Here is a 13,585-nt window from a genome sequence, read left to right as displayed (position 1 = left end):
CCACAGCACAGTGATGGGGGAGAGGTTGGGATAACCCCTATAACCCCTCCATCCCCAGACTTGCCTGCTCTCAGCACACAGCAATGCTCCTTTGCTTAAATGCTGTCAAATCCTTTGAAATCAGCAGATGAAAGATATAATGCAACTGCACTCTTCTGGGTCTGTGTGACTACAAAGGAGTAGGATTCTCTTCGCAGAAGCTTAGATTTGTTGATTTTTTTTTCCCCTCTTAATAGGAATTTATGAAATCCATGGAGTAAAAAAGTGTTTTGGTGGTGTACTGAGGGGTGTTGAGCCAAACGTCTTGAGAGAATTTATCCTGTCCATATAAACTCATGCAAACAGAGGAAGGTACAGAAGAGAAAAACCTACTTTTTCCTGCTTCATGTGCATGGTCCTGAGAGCAACAAGGGAGACACAAAGAACTTTCTGAGGTCCAACTGGGACTGGAGTCCAACCATGACAAATAGAAGCAGTTCCTGAATGAAAATTCAATCCCTGACCAGGCTTGCAGCCTAAACCAGGAGCACCATTGAGCAGGAAGGGAACAAAGGCAGAGATCTGCAGATTACACAGTGATCTGTTGGCGAGTATGTCAGTCATTTCCAAAATTGAGTATGAGTAACCTGAACCTCTGTTCAAACACAGGACCACAGCTGCTCTTAGGACTGACAGAAAGACTCAGTTTGGCTAAATGAGGAAAATTATCCCTCTTCATCTCTCGTATGTGTTGAAACACAGTCCTTCAGACCAAACCAGTATGGTTATTGGCACTAAGCTGTTTAGATTCCCAGAAGACACAAATTTTCAGTACAGAGCGCTGGCATAGCCACACACAGATGAAGGCAAATTCACTGTCGCTACTCACCTGATATGCAGGATATGCAATTTAGCAGGTTTGTGTACATCTCCAGCAGCTTGCTGATCTTCAGCGGGGTGCTCACTTTGAAATGCCTGAGCAGTGGTGCTCGTCTCCTGCACCGTATCCTGCACAACAGGAGCTTTGCTACTGGCAAAGGAAGGAGAGGGGAAGCACATGGCTGCTCGAGCTCCCTTCCCCAGAAGGAGATCCACAAGCCCATTTTGCACAATGCGGCACATTCCAAGGACAATGGCAAAGCAGCTTTTCAGAAATTTCTTCATGAGCTGGAGATAAAAGTAATCCCTGCTAGGGATGGTTTAGCACTATGCATATATGGGGGAGGAATTTCAGAGGAAGGGAAATACCCCTCCACCCCATCCTGAGTTTTCAGTGATACTTTGTAGTTCTGCCCAGTTTTGAAGTAGCTTAAAAGAAATGGAAGTATTTGGAATGTTTTTACACGAGAAATACTTCCTTTTGTATAATTAAAATTATTGTGGTTGGCTCCTGGAGTGAGAGACTCATACATTTGTTTCCAGTAGCAATCAGTACAGTTAATACCCATCCTATCAAACTGAGCTAACTCGTGTTCATTTTGGGCCTCATCCAGAGCTTATTGATGTCAGAGGAAAGAAATTATTGACTTAAATGGGCTTTGGAGTAGACCCTACAAGGTGAAAAGAACAGATAATCTGGTTATTTCTGCCACAAAGAAAAAATATATCCAGTGAAAATAAATAAGTAAAAGTCAAAATAAAATAATAATAATTTTTTTTTAAATATTAAAAAACAGACAAAAGAATACAATGAACAGTGTGTTTTGTGTGACTCAGAGTTGTTATAGGGAGAGGCAGAGAAGATCATGGTGCAAAGGGTGACCACAACCACTGTCAGAAATCTGGAGGAGACATAGTGAGATGAAAAAAATTTGCCTGATTTGCCTTTCATATCTGAAAGTATAGAATTAAAACCTGACCAGGGTGAGTATTACACAAGATAATGTTAGGCCTTATGTGTTCTGGCCAAACCTGTGATATCAGGTTTTGAAGTTTTCAAGTTAAAAATAGGGATCACAAAAATTACATGAGACAAAGATCCTGAAGGACACACAAACCTAGGGAAGGTTTATAAAGAATCCAGTGGTGTTTCTGGCCATGCTGGATGAATTATCAAAAGCTATGAGGATCTCTGAAATTAGTTCAGTACCCAGCAGGTTTCCCATGAGAACAGGCATCTGCAATGCAAATTCTGTGCCCAAGCCCTGCAGCATGATTGCCAGATCCAAGCATAAGAGTGATGAATAAATCCCCTTTTCACTCCCCTTACAAATAATGAAAATATAAGGAATAAAAAATTTGAAGTCTTTTTTTATTGGCCTGGTGGTTTGAGAAATTTGAGTGCTGCTGGCACTCCAAAAGCTTGTCTTTCCAACTATGAAAAATTACTTTATTTTCTAAACCAAGGATGGGATACTCACTTCTTTACAGGTCTTTACTTAGGCTCCCATTTAGGTTGTCTCCTTCCTGTTTCCATATTCTTTCTTTTACTTCTTTCCTCCAGACCATATTTCCCAAAACATCCTGGGGTTGAACTTTTTCACTACAGTGAAACCATTAGTAAAATAACTAACTGTTGAATTCAAGAGGGCCAAGAGGGTGTCAGTGACAAGTGATTTCACTTACTTTGCAATTCTATTTAACTATAGATAAATCATTCTGTGAAGTTCTCTGCTCTGAAGTTTCCCCAGCATTAAGAAATATGGAACTCCTGTGGTCAAGATGCCACAGCTCCCTTGGGCAATTTCCTCACTCAAAGTCAAACAGCACTATGGGTTAGATGTCCCTATAATGTCATTCTTATCCCAGTTAGAGCTGCTTAATATTGTGCACATGGCATTGGATATTAATTCTGACTCCTCACCATGTGTTTGCTTTGTGGTGTTCTTTTCATAAGGCCAAGATCATGCTTTATATATTGGCTTTGTGTTCAGCAGATTTTAAATAGATACAGAGAACAGTGCCATTCAAATGTGAATTTTAGTAACCCAAAAGATCAGCTTAAATCTCCAAGGACAAAGAGCTGACATAAAAGTCTAGTCTTCCAAAATCTTTCACAAATCTATAAAATTCCTGTTAGGCAACCTGATAAGTCACTTGACATTTCCATACTTTGATATCTCCAATTCTGAAGTGAGGTTACACTCTTATCTTTTTGAAGGTAACATGAAACTAACTTTTACATTGACATTATTCTGGGGACTTCTGCCAAGGCAAAGCTTTACTAAAATCTTCCAATGAACATATGTCTAGAGGAAAAACAACGCAGAGACATGGAAACAAGAGAATACCATAAAGGGTCTAACCTCAGTTGAGCATTGTCATTGTATATTTATGCAATTTCCTGGTTGGGAGATAAAATCCTTAATTTGTGTTTACTGATCTGGGTCAAAGCACAACAGTGCTGAAAGAGATATTACAGGTTTTGCTTCTGTGTGCATTTTTAAGGCAATATCTCCTTAATTCTACACAACCAAAGCAACACCCTTTTCTATTACCAATTTAAAGGGTGATGCGTGGTTGTCATAGATGAAGGAGGTAAATTACAACTACTTGAGAAAACAAATAGAAAGCTGTTTTAGTCATCACATTAAGGTTAAAAAACCACAATAAGATTTGGCTATATGGAAGTGTAGATGAAATGGAGAAGTCATATTTACACATATTACTCTGAAGGAAGATTTCCTGTTCGTTTGCATAGGGGAGAAATCCTTTCATTCCTGCATTCAAAAGGGAGGGAAGAGGCCCCATCTACAAGCAAAATTACAGGAAACAAAAAGAGAAGTAAGTGCATGTTCAAGTACTTGGAGAAAAGTGTTGGATTTTTTCCAAAAACCCAGCTCTATTACTGGAGCTGATATGCCTCCCCAAAACTGTCTAAATGATTCCCTTGACCAGAAAACGGGTCTGGTCCTGCAAAAACTCTGTCAGAGTTGTTGAAATACAAGGTTTTGAGTCAAAAATTATCCTGTACAGTCAGGAGCACATACATCCTGGGTAGAGAGAAAGCAAAGATCTTGTACAGAGGTTTCCATATACAAAAAGTTTAGCTTGGAGGAAATATACTTTTGCAGCTAAAAAGTTTTCATACAGAGAGAAAATAAAACGATAATAAAACCAAAACACTAAAAAAACAAAAATTAGCAAAAATAAAAAAAAGACAAAACAAACAAAGAAAAAGAAACACAAAAAAATCAAAAACCAAACTTTTTTTTTTTAATTCGTAGAATAAAAAAAAAAAAATTAAAGCCAATATAATTTCCAATTCTTGTACCAAGACAATAAGAAATAATTAATTATGACTGCTGATATTAACCCCAGGCCTTACCAGACAATCTCACCCGAAAGGAATACCTTTCTGGTCTTACCAGTTAGTCTAGAAGGAAGCTGAATTTATGACTAAAAGGTTATCTGACAATAAAAATATGCGATATATTTTCTGTACTTGGCATAAAATTAATTTCTGTGCAGTAATAAGACACTAATTCTATTTTTGCCACTTCAACATTAATTTGCAATTTTTTTTTTCCCAGAAAGGTTTTGACAGAATAGAAATTTAGCAAGCTGATTGACCTCATTAACCAAAAGACTAAATAATATTTTTTAGTATGTGCTCAGGTTGTTCTGGCAAACTATCCTCACCTGGGCCGATATTGCATTGTCTTAGTTCTCATATTAGGTGTGTCTTCATGATTTTTGTTTGCATTTACATAAAAGATCAAGTTGAATTCTCCTATCTTCAACTGGAAAAAAATTAATTAGTTAAGAATTTCAAAGTCTACAGCCTGTGACTCCACCTGAGTTAGTCTGAAACATGTGTCTCAAAAAGATGGGGTTAATCATGTCAAAATTCTCCATGGTCTGCAAAGGGAATTGAGAAGTTAGCTCAGATGCAGTCTTCTCACTGAATTAATTTGAATCCCCTGGTCCATCAGAGAAAAGAAGTGAGACATCAGCTGGACCACTTATTTTGTCCTAAAATAGGCAGCACCAATTTTCTTCTGAAGCTGCAGACTTACCTCTCTTCATAAAACATAAAGTAAGCTTTGATGCCTTGTCTTTATCCAACTAAAGTGAGAGAATATAAACCCCAACCACAATATGTAAAGCAAGGAGTCTGTACCCCAAAGTGGACTTTTTTGCATTTACAGCTGTGTAAATAATGAAAGCAATACAAAAAAACTCACTAAGACAAGCTATTAAATCTTTCAGGCTAAATGTATCCTTCCAGCTTCTGTTGATGTTAATGTTTTTCTATACCAGACCAAAAGATAAAATTTTGGACTGTATTTGCTAACCAGCATCCAGACAAGCCAGAGACCAACCAATACAAATCCCATTTTGTAATCCCTATTTTTGAATTTGCTGTTCTGAGCACACAATTCTGTATTTCTTTAAAAGAACTACATCAGAGATAGCAAATATAATATCAAATAAACCTAACCCAAAGCTTGTTCTAAGGTTACTCAAAGACACCCATTTCTTATCAACCAAATCGCTCAAAACCAAGATAATCACCAGATATAGCAACATTAACATCCTCATTTACCTCAACTCATATCACAACACAAATGTGAGAACACCCAAAAAACTCAACTCCAGAGTAAACTCCCTCCCACTGCCAGTGCACAACTGACCACAAAGGTCATCAAAATTACATCCCTGATTCCTCTCTGGGCTTGTTCCTTTAACCCTTTTATTTACAGAAATAGGGAAAAAAACATAGGTCTGAGCAGAGAAAAGATGAAACCCCACATTTCCATCCTCTCTGCTCAGTGGGTTGCATGAGAAAATAGAATAAGTTGCCTTTTTTTAGGGTGCCAGACACCTACAGATGGCAATGTGGCCCTTTTAACCCTCCCTGCAACTAGCTCAAGTGTACCAAGGGTTTTAGGTGAGAGATGCACCCAGGCACTGCAAAAATGTGACTTGAAACATGCAACACAAAAGGCCTCTCAGAAAGTCCTCTGGGAAAAGTCTTGTTTGAATGACAATGGAAGGAATCTTAGAGGGTCTAACATTTCCTAAAGTACATCAATAATAAAAAAATACAATTCAATATAAAATGTGCCTACTCCAATAAATCACTTTTGTTCCTCCCTTGGGCATTTCCCTTTGTAGGTACATTTGTGAAAGGGAAAAGAAAGGAAGAAAGGAAAAAATGAGGAAAGGAAGAAAGAAATACTTTTGTTAAGTTTAGTAAATGAGCTACTGAAAAACAAATCAGATATGTCACCATCCTAAGATGAAACAGTCAAAAATTTAATGAAAGAAGAATTTCTAGGTTTCAAGAGCTAGTCACTGTTTTAAGAAGGCAGCTTTATACCATTTTCACAAAACCAATAATTATTAAAATGTTTTGCAAGATCTAGATGCACAACAGTACTGAGACACTGGTGTGCAGCATTTCAGACTGTAACTGCTAGGACGAGACACAAACCTTTTGTTTATGTTTATAAAGAGGTACCTTCATGTTTTAAAGATTCTCAACTTGGTCATTAAAAGGAAAGTTAGAAAAAACTGCTGAAAAGAGAACAGGAAGGAAACCCTTCATTTGCCTTCCAAAATTGAGTAGATTCTTGTCAGGCCACTTATCCTGGACATGGGAGATCAGATTCACTGTTCCCACCTGTGCATCCATGAACACATCATGGAATAAAGGACTTTACTTGTAAACCTATGGGCTAATTTCTGGTGGACTGAGAAATGGGGGGATGATGATTGATCTCTCTTTACAAAATGTACCTGCAGGGGAAAAAAAAAAACCAACAAACTAACAAAAAAACCCCAACAAAAACCCCTACAATTAATTGTGCAACAACATAAGGATATTAATTAAGAGCCCAGCAACTACACAGGTTGCCTGTGATCAGAAAGCAGCCTAGAAGCCAGTGCATATTCCCTCTGGAGCAGTCAGCAGACAATATGCAGAAAGCAGTCTCCAGCCCAGGAACTGAGATGTAGGACTCTTCCCATCCAACCGAGCTCTTAATCATTCAAGAGGGAATTTTCCTTCAGGCTTTCTTCTCAAAAGAATGGCAGATTATTTTTAGACACTTTTGTATGGAGAGTACAGAGCACTTTAAACTCTCTACAGAGACAAAGCAGAGATTTAGATTAGATATTAGGAATAAATTCTTCATTGTGAGGGTGATGAGGCACTGGAATAGGTTTTCTAAAGGAACTGTGGATGTTCCATACTTGCAAGCATCAAAGGCCAGTTTGAATGGGCCTTTGAGATGCCTGGTCTAGTGGAAGGTGTCCCTGCCCATGGCATGGGGGTAAGAACGAGGTGATCTTTAAGGCCCCTTCCAACCCAAACCACACTGGGCTTCTATGATTCTATGATTAATACCTTTCTCAGGGAAATGAAAGCTTGGATTATGCCTCAGCAGAAACTGAGTACACATTCAGAAGTGGTATAAGTACTGCACAGCTGTGAAGCTTGACTTGTCTGCTTAGTTACTGAAAGGGAACGTACTCATCCCACTGCAATTGTAGTCCAGGCAGTGGGAAGGGAATAAACTCTCTGTTTCCTAAATCCTAGGTAAACCATATTTACCCTTATTCATTTTCCACTGCATTAACACTGGGGATGCTCCCTCTGCTTTGTCAAGCAAGGACAGAATTGGGGTCATGACAGGATGGTGAGAAGTCAATCACCTTCAGGTTTAGAAACAGTAGAATGCAAAGAAAAAACTTAGTATTTCATAATATTTTAGTGAAGGTAACTACCCAGATCCCATTCTGTGGCAGGACTTCATAAAACATATACAGAATTTTTATACTGGATCTAGAAATCAAGCAGTTTAATGCAGTCTCAAAATTCTTCACATGTTTAAGTAGTAGGGGAATAGAGGTACTATGGAAATATAATAAAAAAACTACACTTAGTCCAGGATCTGTAGGCAACAGTAACAGAAAATAGCCCAATTTCTTTTGAAATCCATTGTGGTTCCCATTTATGTTAGAGACTCTAAACACAAGTGGAAATAAAAATAAGTGGCTGGGTTGAAAACAGAGCAGACTGAAGGTAGTTTGTTTAAAGCTCCTGCATGATTGTGAATTAACACTGTAGAGGACTAAATGTAGATGCAATTTCAGGACAGATGCAGGGGAAGAAGTTTCCAGCCAATATAAAGCAACAAGCATTCTGGAAAATGAGCTTCCAAAATTTTCCCCTGCTGTTGTGGGCTGAGTTAAACTGATATGCAGTAGGAGAGGACATTGCATTTCTCCTGGAAAATGAGAAGCACATGGGAAATAAAATTGTCAGAGTTTTTGCTTGGAATTGAAAATTGTTGAAGGCTGAAGTCTTTAATGTAGGGGGTTTATCAACAGAAGCAGAATCTGTGGTTTCTATCTGAGTAGCAGTGAGGTCTGCAAAAGGCACTTCCTGCTGATGAAATTATATAGTTAGAGATTTTGATCCAGATTTTGTACTCAGGAAGCCCTTGAAATCTTGTTTGCTGCTGTCGAACTGTGGGAATTAATAGATTTAAAATTAACTACTGACATGTTTTTGAGGCAGTCCAAACCTGTCGCTGCAAAGATCCTAGTGCAAGTGTGATGGAGAAGTGTCCCTCTGTGTCACAGTGGGCAGGAGAATGCTACAAACAGCAGATGACCAGGCTGTTTTCCCTAGGCTGGAAGGCAATTTACATTCCAAGATGTCACAGCTCTCTTTGTATCACATATCCTTACCCTCCAAGAGGATAGGTCACTGTGATCACAATTTTCCATCATCTAGCCACTGTGATCACAATTTTCCATCATCTCTCTTAATTTTCAGTGTCCACACCAGTGAGTCATCTCAAAAACATCCAGTTATCAAATTCTGAGGACTGAAACACAAATCATTCCCTTTTGCAATGGCTTAGCAGCAACATCAAGTAAAGAAAGAGACCTAAATCATACATTCTGCAAAGAAATATCCAAATTTCTGCTTTTAGGGTTTTCTTCATGAAGATGATGAATGTTATGCTGCTGTTACTTAATGGCCAGAACCTTACAAGTAATTTAAACTGTGCAACTTACATATAGGCATCAATTCCCTCTTTTTCACCACCATAAAAGGAAGGGGAAGATTTAAATACAATAGGAAGAAATGTACAGGAAACTAAATCAGAAGTGCTAAAATGAATTATGACCTTGAAGAAATTCTTGTGGGAACAAAAGCAGTAAAAGCATTTAACACCATCAGAATGCCACAACAACAAGAACATCAGTTGTGATCCTGCAGTCTGATGTGGACAGCTATTTCCAGTGCCCATCACCTCTATGGAGAGTGGTAAAAATGTTTCACCTCCCCATATGCATCTAACTGGGGTCCTCTAACTGAGGAGTAGCAATCAATATGAGAGGCTGGGAAAGAAAAGATCTGATGTGGAAAAAAGATCCACAGAAAGCATGACTCCTGTGAATCAAAAAAGCAGCTCCCCCTCCTTCATGGGTAGCATAAAGCAGCGTGAGAAACATGAAGGGAACACTTTTGAAAATGTAATCCTAATGCTGGGTGGAATTTTTCAGTTCCTAAAATAGCCTGAGTTGCTACAAGTGCAGGTAGGAGTTTCTGCTTCCAGGAAATTGCTTTGCCTTTCTGAATAGCACAAATGTTTCTCCAACAAGTAGAACTATGAAGTAGAGTGCTCCTTTAGGGCATGTTTCTGTCCTGAGGAAATCAATGAGAGCGTTGCTATTAACTGTTTTGGGAGCAGGATATGGCCCATAATCTGATTAACAGATGCTTTGAGTCTGTGTAGACTGAGTTTTCAAAGACATACACAGATAAAAGACTTTTACTTTCATGTCACACTTATCTTTCTTTGTTGTAGCGTAAAAGTCTGTAAAATGTTACCTTACTCTTAACTCATAATACAGCTGTTTTACTTATGCTCAAAATATTTCATCCTGCCAGGGCCATCATGGTGAGTAATCTAATTATATAGTTAATTCCACACATGCATTGTGGCCTTCAGGGAAATGACAATTTGGGACTAGATGTTTCACTTCAAGCATGGCTAAGCGCTGACAGAGAAGTGGAGCAGCAACATCCCTCCTGAGTAGCAACAATACCAGCCTGACACTTTTGCTATTCCATTGAGATTTAGGCAATCTGCTGAGAAGGGAAGGCCATGGTTTATCTCTTTGGGATGAAGAGAGTGAAATCCTTAGTAAGGAGATGGACAGCCAGTCCTTACCGGGTTTGCCTGGCCAAGTTTTGATAGCAGGGGAGTTACAAGGGTGGTCTCTGTGAGAAGCTGCTGAAAGTTTCCTCCATGTCCAGCAGAAACAATTCCAAACAGCTCCAAGACTGGGCTGGCCAAGGCTGGGCCAGCCAGAAATGCTGGTAACACTGCTGTAATAGCATATTTAGAAAGGAATAGAAAAGTTATTGCACAGAAGTAATTGCAGCCACAGGTAAGAATTCCTGAGAGGAACAGCTCTGCTCCATGGAGTTCAGTGAAAAAGGAAGGGCAAGAGGTGCTCCAGGTGCTGGAGCTGAGATTCCCCTGCAGCCCCTGGTGCAGCCCACAGTGAGGCAGCTCTGCCCTGCAGCACATGGAGAGCAGAGGAATTCAGAGATCCATCTGCAGCCTGTGGAAGAGCCCCACACCAGAGCAGGAGGCAGCTCCTGCTCCTCCTCCCCAAAGGAGGCTGTGACCCCGGGGGAAACCTGTACTGGAGCAGGGTCCTGTGGACCTGTGGAGAGAGGAGCCCACTTTGAAGCAGATTTCCTCAGTTACTGCTCATTAAAAGCTCTTTCTCCTTCTGTGAAACATGCTGAAGCCACGATGTGGAGAGGAGCAAATTCTGATTTCCCTTGTGTCTAGTTTAAGGCTGCTCTTCCCAGCTGTCAAACAGGTATGTCAAAGGGCCCAGCTCATCCAGCAGTGCATTAAAAATCCTTTCCAAACCTTAAAAATACAAGCCTCATTTCTTTAGAGCTGAAGTTTTTCTCTCTAGTGGATAAAATTGATTTTGCTCAGAAACCACACTTCTTACTTTTATATCTAAGTCTAACAGGTCTCATACCCCAGCTCTCTCCTTGCAGCTGTTGTGAGTTTTTCTTCTCTCTCCTGACACTCATGGTCTTGTTCACAGTCCATCAGGTTTGGATCTCAGTCACAGAGCCTTAAACTACACCTAGAAATATGTGGAAATAGAAAAAAAAATAATTAGGCAACTTGGTGTGTGCCAGAAATAAAAAGGAACTTTCAACCTAGAGGTTGACAAATTCTATTTACCCAGAATTTACTCCTTTATGGCACTGTGATTGTTGGAATAAGGATTTCTTCTCTTCATTGGAAAGGTGGGTTGAGATTGTTCTAAAGTGAATGTGAAACATGTCTTTTTTAAGAGTCCAACATGACCTTAAGTGGTTTTGTTGACAGCTGGCACCCACCCTAACCCCTGCAACACCCCTCTGCAGATATTTTTTCCCTTTCTGCTTCTCAAAAAATTGACATACACTTCAAAGAGCAGCAGAGTTCACTCCCTACAAGAGGCATACAAGAAAAAAAGCCTCAAGCTACACCAGGCTTAGAGATTGGATATTAGGCAAAATTACTTCACTGAAAGACTAGGCAGGAATTGGAACAAGCTGCTCAGTGGACAGTGATGGGTCACCATCCCTGGAAGTTTTAAAAAAAAACATATAGATAGTGTGCTTAGAGACATGGTTTAGTGGTGGACTTGGCATTGCTGGGTTAATGGCTGGGCTTGATGACCTTAAAGGGATTTTCCAACTTTAGATTCCATGATTATAAAAAATGGCATGGAAAGGGTTGTTACCTCTCCAAGGGCTGTTGCAAACTACAGCTGATGCTCCACCAAAGCAACAGCTGCAGACTTTGCCCATGAGTAATTGCAGAGGACGCTGAGGCTTCAAAGAAACATGTGTGTTATTCATGCATAACATACAAACATGTATGTTATTCATGTGTGTCTCTAGTTCTTGGATTGAAGTCCATTGGTGTTGTTCCTGTGCAATTTCCTGTCCATTTTCAAAACCAACATGGGGCATCTTGATGATAAATCATCTCATTTATCATTGGTTCTGCTACAACAATGGGAAAAAAAACAAAAAACACCCTATATAATCCTTGGCGGATCACAGGAGCTTGAGTTTTTCAAACTCATTCAGTGTCGAGATAAGTTTGTTCCCAGTGATGTCAGAAACTTCAGTTGCCTACAGCAGTGTGGAGTGCATCTCCATGCAGTCATTCAAGCAGGCAGAATGAAAGGAATTCGTATTCCCAAATCCCAAGCTGCCATCCTAAAATCTCCCTAATGTGAGAAGTCACTCAGCCTCACCTCAGTTATTTTGGTTTGGGTTGTCCAGGCACTTAAGGCTGGATGTGCACTGAGCTTCTTTTCTCTTGGCAGGGCAGGTGGAACCACCCTGCCTGGTGTCTAGACACCTTCACAGTCTACAAGGAGCTGCTCCTCTTCCTGGGTCTCATGGAGAGGCCAGACTGTCAGGCATCATCAGAGCATTCCTGACATGAATCAACAGGCTGCAAAGCCCTGGAAGAAGCTCTGCTGACTACTGCTTTGTGACTGGCAGAATCACCTTGGCATTTATACCATAACCTTTAGGCTACATCACTTGTCTAGGCACTGGAAAACTTAAGTGTTCATTTCCTAATTTAGCTTGTTGCTACTTCCATCTCCTAGAAAATGTGTCTGTAGTACACAGACCAGAAGTCATTTGGCAAAGAAGTACTCTGCCCTTCCTCCTGATGTTGGGCAACATCTGCAACAGAAAGGTCAAGCTGAAAGAAATGTCTTGATCTTAGTGCAGGGCTTGTGGCATTCACCTGGGAGAAACGTGCTGGGTCCTGTTCCAAAGTCTCTTTCCAATATCCTCCATGACTCTTAGCACTGATGATCATTTACTTGAGGAGACAAAAACATTCCAGTATGCATGAAGCTGCTATTAGGAGTCCCAATTGTTTCTCAGAGTGCTGTAATTATGGTGCTGGAAATTTAGGTTCTTCCCAGTTTATTCTTTATTTCAGTTCCTTTCTCCAACATTTCAATTTTTTTCCTCTCAGTTTCTCTGCAAAGTCTAACCACATTTCCTCCACAGGATATGAGGCTACTTTCTCACAAAATTGATGCACACAATAACTGGAATAACTTCAGGAAGGGAGGGGACCTTTTCCTTGGATAAGGTGGTACATATAACTACCTTGGGCATCTTTAATGTAGACTTCTCTCTCTGGGCCAGTTTCCTCAAACTCCATTGACAAACAATGGATTTAAGTGGTTTATTTTTGCAGCTAGTTTTGGATGTGAAAAATTATGGCCAAGTGCTTAAATTATTTTCTCAACTTGGCAACAAAGGCAGCTGAGGGAGACTGGCCCATGTGTGGATGTGAACACTACTGATATTTAAACCTTGGTGCATCTCACCCTTCACATTTTGCAGGACCTTGTTTAATAGAACTATTTGCAATGACCCAAGGCAATCAACTGATGTACCTCTGAACTGAGGAAAAATTGGATTCAAGAAGAGATCAAACTTTGTACTCTCATGTAATTTCTAATCTTTAGATGTATTTTCTCATTTTCTCCTTGGAAGCCTAGTCAAGATACCCCTCTTGCTGCTCCTGCTGGTGAGAGACTAAGGCATGATTATGATTGATGACTCTCTCCCCCA

Source organism: Passer domesticus, chromosome 5 (genome assembly GCF_036417665.1).
Source record: "Passer domesticus isolate bPasDom1 chromosome 5, bPasDom1.hap1, whole genome shotgun sequence".
Taxonomy (NCBI): Eukaryota; Metazoa; Chordata; class Aves; order Passeriformes; family Passeridae; genus Passer; species Passer domesticus.
This window is presented reverse-complemented; position numbering follows the sequence as displayed.